This window comes from Mustela erminea, chromosome 12 (genome assembly GCF_009829155.1).
Source record: "Mustela erminea isolate mMusErm1 chromosome 12, mMusErm1.Pri, whole genome shotgun sequence".
Lineage (NCBI taxonomy): Eukaryota > Metazoa > Chordata > Mammalia > Carnivora > Mustelidae > Mustela > Mustela erminea.
This window is the reverse complement of record NC_045625.1, coordinates 78,605,479-78,626,948: the sequence shown is the minus strand read 5'-3', so window position 1 is coordinate 78,626,948 and position 21,470 is coordinate 78,605,479.

Here is a 21,470-nt window from a genome sequence, read left to right as displayed (position 1 = left end):
TGTCTAATGCCCTTGAATATCAGACTACCCAGCTGCCCTTACCAAGCTCAGTTTTTGCTTCTGTTTCAGTTCTTATTATTATAACTTGACTTTTGAGAGGGAAGCTCTGCTCTCCACTAGTCCCAAATTGCTAAAATCTCAGCATGCTTTTCAATACAGAACCCACAGAATGTCAACACCTCAAGGATCACCATGTAAATATTTTAATTTATCTTCCTGCCTTTCTGGCAGCCCTTCTGTATCCAGATTTAAGTGTTTCAAATGTCCTAAAAAATTCAAAATCCTGTAGAACATGAACATCCTTATGAATCAAATGTTTAAAACAACAACAAAAAAATCAAATCGTTCATAAAAATATTAATAATCACATATTCTGTTATTTTAATTAATTTTTTATTGTATAAAATATACATGATCTACAGCCACTCTAGAAAATGTTTAGACAATTTCTCAGAAACTTAAACATATTTTTCCGATATGATTTAATAATTCCATTCCTGGGCATTCACCCTAGAAAAATGGAATCTTATAACCACACAAAAATCTGCATGCAAATATTTATAGAAGCTCAATTTATAATCTCCAAAAACTGGAAGTTAACTCAAGCATCCTGCATTGATGAATATACTTTGGTAGGCCCGAAGAGTAGCACACTACTCAGCCATAAATAAACTATTGATACATGCACCACCTTGTATATATCTCAAGGGTATTATGCTGACCAAAAAAAAAATCTCAAACTATATGATGTCATTTGTATAATATGCTCAAAAATTCAAAATGATGGGGTCAGAAACAAATCAGAGGTTGCCAGGGGTTAGGAGTAGGGTGAGTGAGTGACTGTAAAGAGATCACAAGAGGGAGGTTTTCAGGGTGAAAGAACTGTTCCGTATCCTGATTGCAGTGGGTGTTACATGAATCTGGATGTGTTAAAATTCATGGAACGGTATGCAGAAAAAAACACTCTTGTATGACAATTTTTTAAAACAAAGATTAACTGCATAGGCCTACACATGTGTGTGTATATTTGTATGTGTTGTAAAACCACCAAACAGGAGAAAAAAATGCATATAAAGAAAAATACTAAAGGCCTCTTCCTCTATTCTTCTAAATTCTATTTTCAGTTGGTAACTACTATGGGATTACGTAGTTCCAGAAAAAATTTCTAGTTGTATACATTCTCTAGTGCAGAGATAGACCCTGCCTAGGGTTAGACAGACAGACAGACATACAGATAGAGGAATCCCTATATATCTATATTTGCCTCTTTGTGTCTGCAGACACACAGATAGATTTGGAATAATGGGATCGAACTGTATTGTTATGTCATCCGCCTTTTTTCCTGTTGGCACTACATCATAGTAACATTTTTTATAACTACATTATATTCTAATGTGTGGATAAAATGATTTATTTAGGTGTGCCTTGTTGATAAGTATTTAGATTTTTTTCTAAATGTTTTAGTTTGTGTTTGTTTTTACTATTTATTTTAAGCAAGACTGGAGTGAATGTTCTTGACACATATTTTTTTTGGCATACTTGGATGAATATTTTTGTAAAAACAATCCAAGAGAGGAGTTAGTCAGTAAAAGAGTATACCCATTTTAAGTCTTTACAGACATTGCTAAATTTCCCTCCATCAAATAAAAACAAATATTGCCATAGGTAAAAAGAAGCAATAATCAAAAATACTATTGAATCTAGTGAAGGTGCCTACTTCAAAGATGGGCAAGCATCTCAAAGGTCTGGAAGAAAAGGATTTTTCTTTTATGGGAAAGAATAAGCAGAGCTATTAAGAATCACGTGCTAGGGAGTGGGCTAAACAGGTGATCTAATAAGACAGCTGCTCAGAAAATGTTTTTCCCTGAAGTCAGACGATTCTTTAGAGGGACTCTTCAAGAGAGGTTGCTCTGCATGGTATAATATTCAAGGCTAGGCCAAAATTCAGGGCCTGGAGAAGGAAGGAAGCCTGACTAAAGTTTAGTCAAGTTAAGTTAGCAGGTATTTTTGTCCAGATTGGTCAGTGGGGACAAACAGTACAGCTAATCATTTATGAGGCCATAAAACAGGAATTTGGAGGGTCTGTGTGTCATCTTGTCATGAGGAAAGAAGGGAGTCAACTATTAAGTCTTATCCACGTCATATGGGGAAGAGTGAGTCTTTGCAATAAGCTGTTTCTGGGAACATAAAAACGCTATGCAAGGGTTTCTTGACCATATTTTCCAGAACCACAGGTGCTTAAGTAAAGTTAAACACTACCCCCTCTAAGAATGACTGTACTGATTTATTCTCAATAATATGCCTACTCTATATGCCCTTGCCAACTCTCAATGTAAAAGGGTTTTTCATCTTCAACAATGTGAAAGGGGGGAAAAAGGCATTTTCTTCTTTAATACACCAACCTTCCTCCTCCTTCCCTGTCTCCGTCTCCCTCTCTTCCCCTCCCCCCACCCCAAGTTAGGCTGAGCTTCGTCATGTGTGTTGTAGCATAGGACAGAGTCTACCGTAGGTGCTGTGGCTCAGAAATAACAACAAAGTGTATAATCTTATGTGAGAATAGATGACTCCCTGAGGCTTTAGGAAATCTCTCCCCGACCAAATGGTGTAAAAACTGTAAGCCTGCAGCTCTGAGATCCTCTGACCTTGTGGATTTCTTCTACCACACAGGCGAGCTGGACAGCAGAACCATAAGTCCACCTCCCCCACAAGCTAAGGGAGGCCTGGGGACTTGTCTACTCAACTGTATGCTTGTTTTGTTCAAGTCCTATTTTGATTTCTTGTTTGCTGGATTAGTAAAATAGAAATAAAATAGAAATAAAAGCATGGACTTATCCTTAGCACTCTTCAAAAATGAGCCACCCAGTGGTCTGGCCTTGCTCATGTGTGTGTCAGTCATTTATATTATTGTTTCTCTGAGTGAACTCTTTGCAACCTTCTCTAGTTTTCCTTTGATTTTCAAATGAAAATTTTAAAAATTTTTCTAATGAAATAAATTAGCCTTTTCTCATTCAATGTATTACATATATATTTTTCCCAGTTTATCTTTTGCCTTTTAAATATTGTATAATGCTATTCTAAAGTGTTGGTAGACAATTTCACATTTTTTTTTTCTCTTCACATCATCTCTGTTTAAGTTCACACTTAAGAAAGTCTCCCTATTCCAATATTATAAACTCATTCAAATATTTTCTTCTAAATATTTTATTGATATAATTATATAATTTTTATATCTGCTTTCGTATTTTATGTCATCTTAACTTCACCCTGGTAATTTCTAAAGTAAATCTCAACATTATTTCATGGATTACATAGTGTTTCCTTTTCTCTTGGCAAGAGTTGATGTTTATCATGGCTTTCCCTTATTTCCTTTTTTGATGAAATAATTCCTAAAACTATGGAGTTAAAAGAAGTTTCTGCCTCATTTTTTTTTTTAATGGGTGTAAACACTCTCATTAACTCATTAAGCTCATTCTCCAACAAGTCTTGTTTGTGGTATCCCTTTTAGGCACACACCCACCTCATCCTCCCCTCGTCTCTGATCCCCAGAAACCACCAATCTCTACTTCACCTACCTAATTTTGCTTTACATCAAAATGTATGTAAATGAAATGATACAACAGATAACCTTTGGGGATTGGCTTTTTAAGGCAACATAATTCCTTTTGGATCCATCCAGGCTGTTGCAAGTATCAAGAGTCTGTTCCTTTTTATTCCTGAGTGGTGTTCCCTGCTATGCATACACCACATTCTTCCACCATTCACCTAGGAAAGGACACTTGGGTTTCCAATTTTTGGCTATTCTAAATAAAACTGCTATAAACATATGTGTATAGGTTTTGTATGAACATAAGTTTACATTTCTCTGAAATAAATTCCCAAGAGTATAATTGCTAGGTTATATGATACTTACATGTTTAATTTTACAAGAAACTGCCAAAATATTTTCCAGTGAGACAGCACCATTTTATATTTCCCCAGCAACGTATGAATAAATTCAGTTTCTCACCAATCTCACAAGCATTTGATGCTATTGTTTTTAATTTTAGCCATTCTAACGTAACTATCATTATATATGATTATCACATCACCTAAAATCTCATTTTGGCTTTAATTTTAATTACCCTAAAGACTAATTATGTTCAGCATCCTTTCATATGTTTATTGTCATCTGTATTTGTTCCTCAAGGAAACACCTATTCAAGTCTGTTGCCCATTTCCTAGCTTGAGTGTGTGTGTGTGTGTGTGTGTGTGTGTGTGTGTGTGTGAAGATTTTATTTATTTATTTGAGAGAGTGAGAAAGAGAAAGAGAGACAGAGAGAAAGAGAGCATAAGCCAGGGGGAGAAAAGGGGAAGACAGAGAGGGAGAAGCAGAATTCCAACTGAGCAGGAAGTCTGACATGGGGATTGATCCCAGCACTCTGGGATCATGACCTGAGCAGAGGGCAGATGCTTAACTGACTGAGCCACCCAGGTACCCCTTTTTTTTAATTTTTGAATTTTGAGAGTTCATTATATTCTAGATGCAAATGAGATATGTGGTTAGAAAAAAATTTTATCTAATCTCTAGTTTGTCTACTAATTCTCTTACAAAAGCACTAGTTTTCAATTTTTGTGATATATAATTTATTAATTTTTCCTTTTTCTGTATCATGTTTTTTTGCCAAGTTTGAGAAATGTATACCTAGTCCTAGGTCCCAAAGATTTCTCCCATATATTTGCTTCTAAAATTTTTGTAGCATAACATTTTATATTTAAGTCTGTGACTCATTTAATTTTTGTATAAGGTGTGAGGTTTAGATCAAGGTCTTTTTTTCTTTCTTTCTTTCTTTTTCTGCCTATGGATATCAAATTACCCCAGCACCATTTGTAGAAAGGCTGTTCTTCCCCCAATGAGTTGCTTTTGTACTTTAGTTGAAAATTGGTGGATCTATTTATGGGTCCTCTATTCTCTGTCCCATTGACCGAAGTCTCTATTCTCTGCCAATACCACAGTCTTGCCTTTATATATAGTAAGCCTTAATATCTAATAGGGAGATTCTTTCCACTTTATTCTTTTTTAGAATAAAGTAGTTTAAGCTATTCTAGGAACTTTGCTTTTTCATATAAATTTTTAGAATAAGTTTGTCTACTAAGTCTACAAAAATATTTGCTGGGATTTTGATAGGAATTTCATCAAAATTATAAATTAATTTGGGGAGCATTTATATGCTTATTAATATTGAATTTTCAGATTATGAGTACATTATGTCTATATTATCTTTTAATTTCTTTCATGAACACTGCAATTTTTAGCACAGAGATTCTGTATATGGCTTGTTAGATTTAGTTAAAGTATGTACACTTCCTTGGAGAAAATGCATTTTTAACTTTGTTTTCTAGATGTTCATTGTATGTAGAAATGCAATTGATATTTTTTGTACTGGCTTTAAGGGTATTTTTTCCCAGCTTTGTAATATAATTAGTAGGCAAAAATATGCACATAATTAGTGTGTACAATTTATTTATTTATTTATTTATTTATTTATTTTAAAGATTTTATTTATTTATTTGAGAGAGAGACAGTGAGAGAGAGCATGAGCAAGGAGAAAGTCGGAGGGAGAAGCAGACTCCCCGTGGAGCTGGGAGCCCGATGCGGGACTCGATCCCGGGACTCTGGGACCATGACCTGAGCCAAAGGCAGTTGCTTAACCAACTGAGCCACCCAGGCGCCCCTAGTGTGTACAATTTAGTTTGGTTTTATACACACACTAACATACACACACACACACACAGACTCACGTTATCACCAACCAAGGTAATAAATACATCCATCATTTCCAAAAGTTTGTGTGCTCTTTTGCTGGTTTGTTTTGTGGTAAGACTACCTAGTATGAGGTGTACCTTCTTAAAAAAAATTTCAAATGCACACTTATTGTTAATCATAGACAAAATGTTAAATAGCAGATCTCGAGAACTTACTCATGTAACTAACTTTATATGCAATGAACAACAACTTCCTATATCCTCTTCCCTGATCCTCTGATAATCACCATTCTATTGTCAACTTCTATGCATTTAAGAGTTTTAGATAAAAGGAATCATGCAGGGTTTCCTGGGTGGCTCAGCCAGTTAAGTGTCTGCCTTTGGCTGAGGTCATGATCCCAGGGTCCTGGGATCCAGTACTGCATCAGGCTCACTGCTCATCAGGGAGTCTGTTTCTCCTTCCTGTTTCTACTTCATGTGCCGCTCTGCCTGCTTGTGCTCTCTCTCTCCCCCCAATAAATAAAATCTTAATAAAAAAAAAAAGGAATCATGCAGAATTTGTCCTCCTCCTCCTGTGATCAGTCTTGCAGGACTCATTTATTAGTTCAATAAATTCTTTTGTAGTGTCCTTCAAATTTTCTACATAGACAATCATGACATCTGTAAATAAGTACAATTTTATTTCTTCCTTTCCAGTCTGGCTTTTACTTCTTTTTCTTGTCTCATTGTGCTGGCTATAATTTTCCATATCCTATCCAATAAATGTAGTAAGTGTAGACATCTTTTTCTTCCTCTACACATTAAGGGGAAAACATTCAGGATTTTAACATAAAATATGATATTAGCTTCAGTTTTTAGTAGGGTTTTTAAAAATCAATGTAAGAAAGTTCTTTATCTCTACTTAATTCAGAGTTCATATCACAAATAGATGTTGAATTCTGCCAAATGTTTTTCTGTATCAATTGCTACACTCAATGATTTTTTTTCTTCTTTAGCCTACTGAAACAATGGAGTGCATTAATTAACTTCTGAACATTACTTCATCCTTACGTACATAGAATAATCTCTCCTTTTGTCTTGATGTGAAAGTCTTTTTATACTTTGCTAGATTCAATTTCCTAAAATTTTGTTGATTTTTAAAATTAAGCTCATGGGAGACATTTATTTGTAAGCTTATTTGTCCAGTTTTGGTAGCAGGGTATTACCAGCATCGTACAATGAATCTGATTCACAAATTCTGAAGTTATCTTGTTATAGAATGTTGCTGACTTTGAGAAGGTTTTATCAAGTTTGTTAAAGAAAAAATGTATAGGGGCGCCTGGGTGGCTCAGCGGTTAAAGCCTCTGTCTTCGGCTCAGGTCATGATCTTAGGGTCCTGGGATCGAGTCCCACATCAGGCTCTCTGCTCAGCAGGGAGCCTGCCTCTTCCTCCTGTCTCTCTCTGCCTGCCTCTCTGCCTACTTGTGATCTCTCTGTCAAATAAATAAATTAAAAAAAATAAATTAAAAAAAAAACTTTAAAAAGAAAAAATGTATAGTTTGGCTCTACCCCAAGACATGTAACATTTTGTTTTACCATTGTTGCTTAATTCTAACTGGTATTTGTAAAATTTTTCTAGTTTCTTCAAGGGAATTTATTTTTATCACACCCTGTCAACAATCATGCTATGATATTTATATTATTGACCTGCTGCTCTATTTAACATACGAGATTTATAGTTCAGTAATGAAGTACTTTCCTAGAAATCTGATATACGAACACAAGACAAATCATTACACAACTACTGTTTTTTGTTTTTGGGTTTTTTTTTTTGGTTGAGCAGAGTTTGAAGCACCATTTTTCATGACATCAATTTCAATAAACTATTTTAGGCTTCTTACCTCTCCCCAAATAATCAGCAGCAGTGAGAAATTAAGCAAAATCACATGTGTGTATGTCTGTTTGAAGTGACACATTCAAGTATATTAGATAGTGTAGACAGGTCACTAAACATGGAAACCCAACCTCTGAGTTCACATTCTGCCTCTGCTACTCATTAGCTATGACTTTGGACAAATCACCCAAGTACTCAGACTGATACAGTAGAGACATTTACATCCATCTCACATAAGAGAGTTAAATAAAATCATGGGATTTTAAAATCATTGGTATCATTAGGCAAATTTTTTTTTTAACCACAAAATTTTTTTGTTTTACTATAACAATTTGCATTTCACTGTACCCTTATTTGGCTTTGAGTATAAGCTTTGAGACAGAGATATATAGCACTGATGTTGACAAACACCAAATAATTTTGAAATATGCTCAATTTGTAGTGGAATTTTCAAGGATTCCAAGCTGGGAAGCTCAGAGTTTTATGAATGAAGAAACTGAAAAAAGAACAATATTTTCCATGGAAGAATAATACCACTAAAAAATATATACGGAAAAAAGAAGGTTAAAATGAGAAGATGTTCTGAGTGCAAAAAATGTTAATACATTTCAAAATTCTAAGATTCTCATTTCATAATTCATAATGCACACTAGTTCCCAAAACCTCAGGGAAATCCTGAAATAAAGAAGCTGACAGAGCTTTATTTAACCCAACTTTTAAAACTTACTTATATATGAAGCTCCCTTTAAAAACAACAATAACAACAACAACAAAATCAAACTTGTTTTTCCACAAAATTTTGTGCATCATTCAGTAAAGCAATCCTTTACTCAGAGGAAACAAAGCAAAGCCATCAATGTAGGACAAGGGTAACTGTGAAAAAGATATTTTCTTGTTAAAATTTAAAATGAAATTAAACCACATAAATGAAGTCAGAAAATCTTAAAATTTTTAGGAAAGCTGGAAGAGTCGTATGGTTTATTTAACTCATATGGTTTTTGAAATACTTTAATCCACTACATATTTAAGCACTTTATTGAGCATATATTACATATAAGAATATAAATACCTAATATAAATATACTTAGTATATATTTATATCTTCAAATTGATAATAGTGGAAGTTCAATATATAATATTAAATATAACTGTATATTAAATACATGTTGAGTTAAATACATATATCTAATACTGATTATTTTGTATGTTAAATTTAATATATTAATATATGATGTATATAAAATGATATGAATGGATATTTTAAAATACGTTTTGAACATTATTTTAAAATATTGAAAAATAAAATATAATTTTATACCTCGTGTTAAATTATGCAATATGTATTTAAACATATATATTTAATATAATATATTAATATATTTTCTAATGCAGATAACTTGGAAAGAAAAATTGTTATAAAAGCCAAAATGTGAGATGGGTATGCGCATCTGACATAAACTAGATATATAAAACATAAAATGTAAAGTCATTGATGAATTTATTTGGTAAATCTACTCTTTCCTTCTTACCCTTAGAATTACAGGCAGGGATACTCAATTGCCTGCCTCTCTCAGAGCAAAAACTCTCAGGTTGTTTGAACTTTCCTTAGATACTGGTTTTTAAAATTATGCAAGTGTTTAACTTATCAGTATTTTAGTCTCACCTCCTTTTCCATTTATTTTATGGTACACACACACACACACACACACACACACGTGTATCATGGTAATATCAACATAACTCATTGTTATGAAGAAAAAGTACAGAAAATAAGATCTAATGCCAAAGAAACATGCTTTTTCTCCTTGCATTTGAAAGAAATACTTTAATAGTTGTATTAGAAGGGAAAATCTTACTTCAAGTGTTAGTGTTTTCACAGCAGCCCATCCTGGGCTGGGAAGGAATGACAACTGGACATTAAAAGCCTGCTTTATCAAATTGTAGGTGCACTGCCCTATATTAGCTAATACTATATCCAACAGAACTATATATCAAACAGAAAAAACAAAGAAGCTTCAAAATAAACAAGCAATGTGACACTGGCTATATTTAGATTTTCTCTGTATTCCTCCATAACCACCTCTTTTCCCCACTGCTTAAAATAAATCTCACACGAGAAAACTGTTCTTCCCCAAGGAGCACAAAATAACTGGTAGTACCAGTACTTGCTTTCTTCTGTAGCAACCTATGTAACGAACAGTAATGTTCACAGCCTTGCAATGCTTCCATGGGCTTAATCATACCTTAAGAAAACCTGAAAACATTTTTGCACCGAATTTTAAAACTGTAGTAATGTGTCATCAGCACCACAGCTAATAATACAAAGCACTTACAATGAACATATGATGATAGAACTATCCACTCAGCAAAACCAAAAAGGAGAGAAAAACATAAAGCAAAACAAAAAAAATATATAGGGGTGCCTGGGTGGCTGTCAGTTGAGTGTCTGACTCTTGGTTTTGGCTTAGGTTGTGGGATCAAGCCCCACGTCAGGCTCTGCAGAGTCCACTTGAGACTTTCTCTCCTGTCCCTCTGCCCTCCCCCGCCACCACTCTCTCTCTCTAAAATAAATAAATCTAGTATATATTATATATATAATGAATAAATAAATCATATACATATATATGTGTGTGTGTGTATATATAGAAACACACACACACACACACACACACACACACACACACACATCCCTGCCATAGGTTTCTGCCTACCTTTGGGCCGGTATAGGCCTTGGAGTAAAAAAGTATGAATTTTCTGTCCCTGTCTACCTATGGCCCAGGTGCTCTCAAGCCCTACCCCACCACTCTATCACCTCCAACTCTTGTATGAGTCTCTCATTGGGCTAAAGGTGATCAGTTGTAGATAGACACACACACAAGTCAGAGTCACGAATCTATTTTTAATAACGAAGAAAAAGCTAACTCTCCTGGACTTAATAAGGAATTGTGTGTGACATACTTAACGTACCTCACTGGTTTCTCAAGAAGTTTTCATGGATAGTTTTTTTTTTATTATTCTTGAACTGAGTTTTATGTACTGAACTGCTCATGTAATAGTAATGGCTACTTATTATGGACTAATGTGATTTTCATTGTATAAGCTATTCTAATTCTAATTGAAACTTTATCTATTTACTTACCTAAACTACCTAATCTATGTGTATCAGGACACAAGAGTAGTAATACTATAAAAAACAGAAACAGACCCATAAATATAGAGAACAAACTAGTTACCAGGGTGGGGGTGTGTGTGAGGGTTGGGCAAAAGTGAAGGGGAGTGAGAGGTACAGGCTTCCAGTTATGGAACGAATAAGTCATGCTGATAAAAAACACCACCAACAACAGCACAGGGAATACAGTTAATGGTACTGTATTAGCATTGTATGGTGAGAGATGATGAGCAGAACATTATAATGCATGGAGTTGTCGAATCACTCTACCATCCACCTAAAACAAATACAACATTCTGTGTCAACTGCATTTCAATGAAAAAAATGTAGTCTTCCTTAAGAAACAATCTTAAAGCTCCCTAATTTGTTTTAAATTTATATCTAGAAAGTCTGATGGCAACTTTATTAGTAGCAGTAATAGATTTCTGTTGATATATTGATAAAAACACTCTACAGTTGAGAACCACTTCTCAGGTGAAAATTTTATTTTTTTAATGAGTGAAATTTTAAAAAAAGAAGGGAAGGAGGATAAAATATGAAAGATAAAGTGCAAGAATATATTTCTCTAAATACATAAAGCTGTTTTAATTAAATACTTTAAGTGTACAAAACACTGTTAATGATAAAATAAGCTTTCTCTTCAGAGTCAAGGATTTTACATTATATACTGCTTCCAGAATTATTTTTCATCATTTCAAAATGCAGATGCAGCAATCATTCTCAGATTGTTCACCCTTGTTTGGATGGAATATGGTGTTGAAACGGCAGACATGCACACAGGCTTGTGTTAATACTGACTATCACAGGGGAATGCACCTCTACGATTTGGGTTCTATTTCCACGTGACTAAACAAAACAGTGTAACTGTGTTTGGCCTATAGGAAGGGTGTGAATTATTAGGGCCAGAAGGAAGAACGCAGTAGGGCGTTTTTCATACGTGTAAATAGGACATGATAGTCATCCACCCACTTCACAGTCTTATGAGGTACTGGATGTTAAGGATTTTGAAAAATCTGTACCGCTATCGAATAGAAGCTGTTGCTATATCGTATGTATGTAAAGTATGTCTGAAAGTGAGGCCACACCACTGTACCAACCTATTAATTCTATTTCCTTTCTGAAGCTTTAAATATAATGTTAACACATCGGTATAAAAATAAATCAGTTTCCTCAAGTAAATTTTTTCTTTTAATTGCAACTGAGGTAGCCAGCCTCCAAGATGGACCCAAATGATCCCTGCCTTCTGGTGTTCAGATTCTTTGTAATCTTCTCCTGTTGAGGGTGGGCTGGACTTATTGATTCACTTATAACAAACAGATTAAGGCAGAAGTAACCCACAAACTAGGTCATAAAACGCAGTGTGCTATAACTCTTAATTGCTCCAGATCATGTACTCTGAGGGCAGCCAGCTGCCATGTCACGTACAGCTTTACGGAGAGATCCATGTGGCAAGGAGACCATTTGCCCACAACTATTTGAGTGATTTTGGAATTAAGATTCCCCAGCCCCAGGAAAAGTTTCAGATGAGGGCAACCCTAGGCAATACCTTGAGTGCAACTTCAAGAGTGACCCTAAAGCAGAACTACCATGCTAAGACATCTACGGATTTCTAATCCTCATATGTTTCATTAAATAATAAGTTTTAGTGGCTTTAAGTTGCTAATTATTAGGTTAACTTGTCCCATGCTGATGGATAATCAATGCAGATGTTGGTACCCAATGCGTGTGAGCAAAAAAATCAAATATATGGGAATGACTTTGAAACCAAACAGCAGTCAGAAGCTGGAGAGATTTTGAAGAGAGGGTTGGTGAAAGTTTCAGTGCCTTGCATACGACTGTTTCTGGAATTCTGAACGTTGAACTGAGGGTAGGTGATCTTGTGAAGGAGACTGCCAACCAGACAGTGTTGAGGATGCCATCTGGTTTCTTCTTGAGGCTAATAGTGAAATGTGAGAGGCAATACATAAGCTAAAGGAAGAACTATGAACCAAAAAGAAGCCAGCGCCGGCTGGTTCTGAAAATTCTCAGTCTCTCCAGATGGCAAACAATGTTGAAATTAAGAAATGGCTCCTGAGTAAAGGTCAAACTCTGGAAACTCTCGGCCTAAAGATGACACTGTGACTGCGACTGTGACTATAAAATCCTTTATTAAGACTTCAGAAAAACTAAAGAGGGCACCTTAGGCTCCGTTCATTTAGATTAAAGGTCCTCTGACTATTTTGAGGGAGTAACTGACAGATCATCTCAATCAAGGTTCTGAGAAGTTTAAAGGCACTCACTGTCCTTTAAAGAAGCCCAATGAACAAATTTTCAACATAATGGCTAGCAAAGGGTGTATGAGTCATAGCTTTAAAACTATCTTCTATGACATGGTTAAGGAAAGATGTTAAGATCAGTAGGAAATTAAGGAGTGTGAGGATTTGTTGAAAATGCTATGGACCTGCAGCCCAAAGGAACAACCAGTACAATGAAAAAGCATACTCTAGTGCAAAAGAAAACATACCATGTAAATAATGTATCGTATAATAACTCCAAGTGAGAAACTCAAGTTCTGATTCCCAGTTTAGTTAGATCTCAGGGGTCCAAAAAATTGTGCTAGAATCTCGTTTGAACAGAATCTCATAAAAGTCCATGTTACTTTCTGCTTTCTATCAAGCCAGCAATAGAGGGGAAACATTCTTTTTCATATCGTTTCATTGCTGCTTGTGATCCTGGTCATATTCCGGGAATGGAAAGATGAAAGAAAAAAATGCAGAGCATATTTTTTGAACCTCACTACTTGAGTTTTGGTTCCTGTTCATAATAGAGTGGCATAAGAATTTCATTCTGGCATCCTGTTTCTTGTTCTCTTTAAATAACAGGTCATGAAATTGAGCAACAAGTCCAAAGCTTCTTAATAGCAAAGGCAATCATAAAGATAAATTCAGGGGGAAAAAAAATCCCTTATTATTAGTGTGTAAATTTCCATATAAAAAGTTTTAGATATAGTTTAAAAAAAAAAGATGTAATACGGCAAGATGAATTTGAACAGAACTCCTTTTTTTTTTTTTAAGATTTTATTTATTTATTTGACAGACAGAGTTCAGAAGTAGGCAGAAAGGCAGGCAGAGAGAGAGGAGGAAGCAGGCTCCCAGCTGAGCAGAGAGCCTGATGTGGGGCTCGATCCCAGGTCCCTGGGATCATGACCTGAGCCAAAGACAGAGGCTTAATCCACTGAGCCACCCAGGCACCCTGAACAGAACTCTTAACACTGGGGTTTCCCTGCTTGTATAATTTTATATGATATGTTCTTCAGGCACATGTGCATCAAAAAGGACCATACAATTACAGTTTCTCCCTTTTTTAAAAAATATATCTTTGATATCTATTGTTATATCCTCCCAAGCAACTTGTATCAGAAAAATAAATGGTTAAAAGTAATTTTTCTAGGGGTGCTTGGGTGGCTCAGTGGGTTAAGCCGCTGCCTTCGGCTCAGGTCATGATCTCAGGGTCCTGGGATCAAGCCCCACATCGGGCTCTCTGCTCAGCAGGGAGCCTGCTTCCTCCTCTCTCTCTGCTTGCCTCTCTGCCTGCTTGTCATCTCTCTCTGTCAAATAAATAAATAAATAAAATCTTTAAAAAAAAAAAAGTAATTTTTCTACCATGCGCATTGGTTCCATTGATGCTACAACCAAGCTCTGTGCCAGTCAAGCTCTTTAATCAAGATCAATCTTTGGACAAGATCAATCATCGTACAAAATGAGAGCTTTGCACCAAAGTTTAATCACCCACAAGGATTCTCCTTACAATTTTTTTTTCAGTTGTAGTAAACCCAACCTACATGTACCATTAAATCCATGTAAATACTATACCACAAAGCCAAATGGAGGGAAGGCAGTTTGCAGGCTGAAGATAACAGGCAAACTTGGATTTTGTGACTCAAGCAACTAGCACGGCTGACTGTAGTAACAATAAATCACAAAGCCAACCAATGTCACCCTCACAGTCTTTCTATTTTTTTTTTTTTTTAAGATTTTATTTATTTATTTGACAGAGAGAGATCACAAGTAGGCAGAGAGGAAGGCAGAGAGAGAGGAGGAAGCAGGCTCCCTGCTGAGCAGAGAGCCCGATGTGGGCCTCGATCCCAGGACCCTAGGATCATGACCTGAGCCGAAGGCAGAGGCTTTAACCCACTGAGCCACCCAGGCGCCCCGGTCTTTCTATTTTTAAATAATGCAATACTTTAAATACAAGTAAGCTATGTCTTATGGTTGATTAAGTGCCTTTTGTATGTGGATCTGATCTTTGGGAGGTCTCTATTTTATTATATCTAGTATTTTATTCTAATATAAAGTATCTTGTATCTAGTATTTTGTTATATACACTTATATGTATAGATGTATTATACAAATATATTGCATATTCTATTATCTATTGTTTTATTATACATAATAAAATAAATAATAAAATGTGAATATGTAATAAAATATTTAATGCAATACTATATATATATATATGTATAATTATAATACATAGATGAAAACAAGCATGCAGATAGTTCAGGTAGTGAAAAGATAAAGTTCAGACAACCAATAAAGAATTGTGAAATAGTCCAGACATCTTGTCTCTTCCACTTACATGATATCACTCTAACTCCAATGCAACCTTCCAGCCCACATTAGTCTTGATACATCTATACAGTTAACATCAATTCCTTGGAATAACCATCTCATACTAAAGTATGGGGCTCTGTGGAGTTTTTATCCCCTTTTCTTAGGGCCTCCTCCACAAGGCAAAAACTGGCCATAGTCACTAGGAAAGGAAACAAGGAAGAAACTTGTAAGTATTGCCTCTTATTTCTGTATATTTGGCTTATATTCCATTGTCTTTTGTACTTTGCACACACAGATAAACTGCTCACATGTAATATAATAATTCTTCAGCAACTGAGAAAATCTAAAACTTTCATAGTGGTACCCAAATCTTTAAAGGGTTTTGCTGAAGACATTAATGATTTCAGTGCTCTGAAGAGTTCCCGGAATCTACAAAAACATGAATAACCTCAGAATAATAAAACATGAAATCTAGCTCTAGAACTGTGGCATTTACTTTTTTATTGACTTCTCCTGCCCAGTTTGGAAAAGGATCAAAGAAGAGAGACCAAAATCTGTAGGCTTAAATAAAATAACCCAACCAGGCATCAGAACATCTGGGCTACAAAACCAACTCAGGTACTGTGTATAGTACACTGAGGGGGGACAAAAGTGTTTTAAGGACCTCAATTTCCTCCTATCTAAAGTGAAGGCTGATCTAAAATGGTGGTTCTCAAAAAAATAAATAAATAAATAATTGATTAATTAAAAAAATAAATTAATTAAAATTAAAAAATTAAAATGGTGGTTCTCAAACTTTAATGTGCATTAGAATCAAGTATGATGTTTGTGAAAAATTCAGATTTTTAGGACCAATCCACAGAAATTTGAATTAAATGGGTCTGGTGTGGAATCTAAACATCTTGATTTTTGTAAATTCTTGAGATTAGAGATGGCCTTTTGATAAATGCTGAGCTGCGCCTTCTTTGATGTTCCTTTCCAGACTAACAACCTTTGAGCAACAAAGGAATAGATTTCAGATAGCTCTTAGCTCTACTTTAAATCACCACACTGTCATAAGTGAGGTGTTCCCTGTTTCCAACAGGTTGCACTTGAAGGTACAGTTGATTGAGTTCTAGAGAGGATCTTCCCAGTCACAGGAACATATCATGAAGATAACCCTATGCTATTAGCTCCTTATTGTCAAACCATGCAATCTGTCATCACTTCTCTTTTCTTTGGGTAAGTCATTGCTCAGGTATGAACCTGATTACTTTTGAAATGGTTAAAATAAAGGAAGGTGTATTACTGCTGTCTCTTTGGCAGCATGGATTTTTTTTTTCAACTGTTTATGCTGCAGGGGCAAGGTGAGGTTTAACTTCAGTGAGCGTATGAGAGCGCATGGAATTTTTTATGAGGAGTGATAGAGGAAGAAACAAGAGCCAACTGAATCATTGCAGCTATCAACAGCATTTTTCTTTATGACACGTTTTATGTATTTCTTCATTAGAAATGAAGAAACACATAAATATTATTAGATAAATGTTTATTAAATATTTATTAAATTATTAAATACATGTTTGCTATTTAAATAGCAACCAGATGCATATATAAACATGTTCATTAAGACTGAATGAAGAAATCCTTATCAAGCTGGTATCTCTGTAATATGCAACAGATACGGGGCACCTGGGTGGCTCAGCGGGTTAAGCCTCTGCCTTCGGCTCAGGTCATGATCCCAGGATCCTGGGATGGAGCCCCGCATCAGGATCTCTGCTAAAGCAGGGAGCCTGCTTCCTCCTCTCTCTCTGCCTGCTTCTCTGCCTACTTGTGATCTCTGTCTGTCAAATAAATAAATAAAATTTTTAAAAAATATGCAACAGATACGTTAAAATCACATGAAACATATGTAACTTCCCAGACCAATGTCGATCAGTAACCCAAGGACAGAGAAGTAGAGAGTGAGCCTGAAGTTCCCAAATGGTAATTAGAGAAAAAAAAGAAAGAAAATATCTACTAAGATACAAAAAAATTTGGTACTTTAAAGATAGTTTTACTGTATATTCATAAAGTTTAAGTTAAAATATTTCCATTGTGACTAAAACTTGAGTTTTATGTAAAAAGATGCGTTTCAGTCTCTGCCATTTTCTAGAGAAATGGCATTGGGAAAGGCTTTAACTGTACAGACCTTCATTTTCTCATGTTAAAATACAGTTAATGAAGCATTCTCTGCAAGGCTATCAAGAGGATTAAAGAGAGAACATAAGTGAATGCACATTGCCAATAATAAGGCACTATAGAAACACAATATTACCCCAATTCCTATCATTACACTTGGTATTTGGGTGATATAAATAAAGAGACAAGCATTCTTTAAGGCTAGCAAAAGCCAAGTGCCATAAAAGACACATTTTTAAAAATTCAAGCAAACCTTATTTTTCCAACCAAAATCATTAATAACCAAGATGATTATAATGATGATGATGATTTTTCCATGGTCTGAAATGCAAGTGTTTTTTAATCCAATTGAAAGTCTTAGTGGAGACCCAGTGTTGAGTCTACACTAGGAGTCCTCCAAATAGACACAAACTGAACCAAAATCAATCTCATCCCCGGAAGAGAATCTAAACCTGCGGGTGACAAAGATTCTATTCATTTGAAAAGAACCTTGATGCTAAGGGCTTAAAAATAGACAGTGTGTGGCAAAAACAACCTTTCCTCTCTTTTCTTCTCCATTTCTCCATACCTAAGCATAGCTAATGTTATTTTTTGGTCTGGAGCCAACATAGTTTGAAATTATATAGATTTTCCCAATACAAAACCTAGATTGCTGATATTCATAAATAGGAGGCATGGGAAGAGTTGTATTAAAATCATTTGGGGAGGTCTTTTCAAATTACCAAGTGCCCTGCACATCATTCCCAGCCTGCCTGTCCCAAGCACAGATTCTGATACGCACAGAAAGACCTGCAAATCCAGAAAAACATAACACGTTATTGTGGAGGAAGAGAAGGGCTGAGATATTTGAAAATGTTCTCCAATCATTCTCATGCATAGCCTCCTCCATCCTCATTTTTGCACAGATTAGCACTACAGGTTAGAAAATATTCAGATTAAATTGCTATACAGTTAATAATCTTTTTAGAGTGAATCTTTTTGAAAACAAAAACAGTGTTCTTCACACAAAATATAGTAGTGTCAGAGCAGTATGCTTTTCTTTCAAAATGAACAACTGTATTACATCAAGTCTAGAAACGGTCATCCAAATAGTGTGTAAACCGAGAAATGTGTTTTAATAATTAGATAAGTATGGATAGATAGACATAGAAATAAATAGGAATATAAATATGTAATATACCTTTTCTTAAGTATAAATGTGTAACAACTCAACAATTGTGCCTGTATTGAATATACGGTTTCTAGCATCTACACCCCATCCTTCATGGACATTGGCATCAGGATTTGACAAAGAGAGGTAAGGGTTGGTATTGTACAAAATTGAGAATGTGGAGGAGCAAAGGAAAAATAGACATTCAGCAGAGAAACAGCATTTTAAAACGAAAGATACTTAAATTCAATAAGAATGTAACTGTGTCTCCAGTAATCAGTTATCCGTGCAGGTGTTGATAAACTAGTATCAGAGCAGATTAGTTATTTACACAGACTGTACTGACAATTTGCAGTGGACCCACAGGACACTTGTTGGTAAGAATGGAGAGGAGGATTGTTTGTGATTAACTTAAAGCAATGATAAAGCCAGGCCTTTATTAAGTACATACTACAATCTGTGCACAACATTTGCCATCAACTAGAAAAAGCCAGCCTACTGATTGGCCCTGGATGAGGAGCTGAGACTCACAGACTCACAGAACCAAAAAAATAAAAAAAAAAAGAAAGAAAGAGAAAAAAAAAAAAAAACCACATAAGTACTTCCCATGAATGGCTGAGTTTTGTGAAGGAAGAGTGGATATGAATTAGAATTCTCTAAATATTGAGATTCAATTGCCATAATATGCTTAGGGGCATTATTGTGGAATTGAGTGCCTGGAGGCAGATGACGGATTTGACCCAATGCCCTTATCCAGCAATCCTCCAACTCCAATCTAATGAACACATACTCATAATTATTTCTCAAATAGTTTTTATCTAATTTTAAAGTGGATAATTTATACCACTTGTATAAAAATGCATTAAGTTTCATTAAAATATTCAGCATTAGTAGAACTTTGAGCAGAATATATTTCTTATGGTTTCACAAAGTCATACATATTTATAATATTAAAACTCTTCAGTTGCTTTAATAATAGAATCTCTATCCCATAGATCTGAATACTAATTTTAATATGCTCCTATAGAAGAAAGCTATGTGCACACAGAAAAAAATGTATTTGCATTTTATACTTTCTTGTTTTTGTGCTTATTTCTTTTTTATTACACTTTCTCTTAATTAAACTTTGCTTTTCAGCGAAAAACTTGTTTTTCGCCTTTTTTTCACTCTTATTATTTTTTTTCTTTTTGTAAGTTAAAAATACAAGAGCTTGGAAGGTATCTGCCACATTCTGTTACGGAAGTCAAGGCAGGCTCTCATCTTTTCCTTCCAGCGTGTTCTGCCTTAATTTTGGCTGGTGTTGTTTCAGCTCAAGGCTTTGCCTAATGGGTCATTCATTCTTGAGAATATAAACATTTGGGGCAAAGAATCACATATGCTGATGCTTTTTAGTCTCTTGTGGCAACTCTGACTAGAGAAGCGGAAGAACCTCAAAGCGGGGGAGACTGTTTTCACTGCACAGTGTCTCCCACAATCCAGTCATCTCAGAGAGCTTCATGAAGTGATGAATTAAATACTCATAATCAATGACTCTAATCAAATGGAGCTGTGATCTATCTACCATCCACCCATCCATCTTCAGAATCCACATCTAAAGTGGCTGAGGCACAGACTCTCCCACAGTGGGCAAGTGCACGTTCATAACAGTTCCCGTCAGCCTGGGAAATAAGAGCTACTCTACTGAGAGAGGAAGTATGTGCCAGGACACAGAGCTACAGCTTTTTTCTTTCCAAAGTGCTGTGAAATCTTGAACTCTTCTGGCTCATGTCCTTACAGTTCCAATGAGAAGGCAGTGTGAGATTTAAAATACACCTCTAAAGCAACCTGTGTACACTAAAACTGAGAGCCCGTTTTTCCCGCCTTCCTCTGAGGAATCCAGACACGGAGAAACACTGAACAAATCTTCAGCAGCCTTGTGAGGTCCCACTGTGGTGGTTCCCGGCTCCTACAAGAGTCTGAAAGGCTCACACCTCAACCGGGGGAGTTTGAGTTCATGAGCTCCATATACTACTTCTGAAGCCAATTTAACATTAAGCAATTGTTAAGTCAGTCAGTGACCTGGGTTTTAAAATAAAGCAGGCTTGGAGATTTCACTCAAAGCTGGAATTTGGATTTCTTCACATAGCAAGTTTGTATACGGGCGATCTTGTTAGTACTGATACAGTGAGGTTATGGACACGGGCCTGGGAATCCAGGGAGAAGAAGGTCAGCCTTTCCTTAACGACACATCAACATTTCACCGAACGACTTGAACTCTCTAAACCTCTGTTTTCTTTTATATAAAATGTGGATAATAATTGTCACCATGTTAAAATGGATTTGTTTAGACCTGGTTAAAGCTAAGGCCCAAAAATCACAGAAGTCAACCTTTCAAAGTGAGAACCAGAACCATCTAGATGGAACTTTCGAACAGCAGCGAGAAAAACCCAGTTTTGCAATATGTCTGCCCTTGCACAATCTTTACCAAAGACTTAAGGGTATAAAAGGATTAAAGTTGGCCACCACAGGGGGAGTTAGAAATTAGAGGAAGGATCTTCCTGGAGAAAGTTGTTAATGTGAGAGGGTTTCCTCCACTCCCATGGAGAGTAACATGAAACACTTCAGTTCTACCTCAAGGTTAGTGAGAAGGGTCTCAAGGAGACTATATAATGGGTACACTTGATGTGCTTTACAGTTGGGGGGATACTATGGACTGGGCCCTGGTTTCTATCTGATAAATCAAAAGTGCAAAGAGTTGTAGCTGGAATTGTTAAGGGAGCTAAATAAAGAAAGGGCTGATGGCGAGTC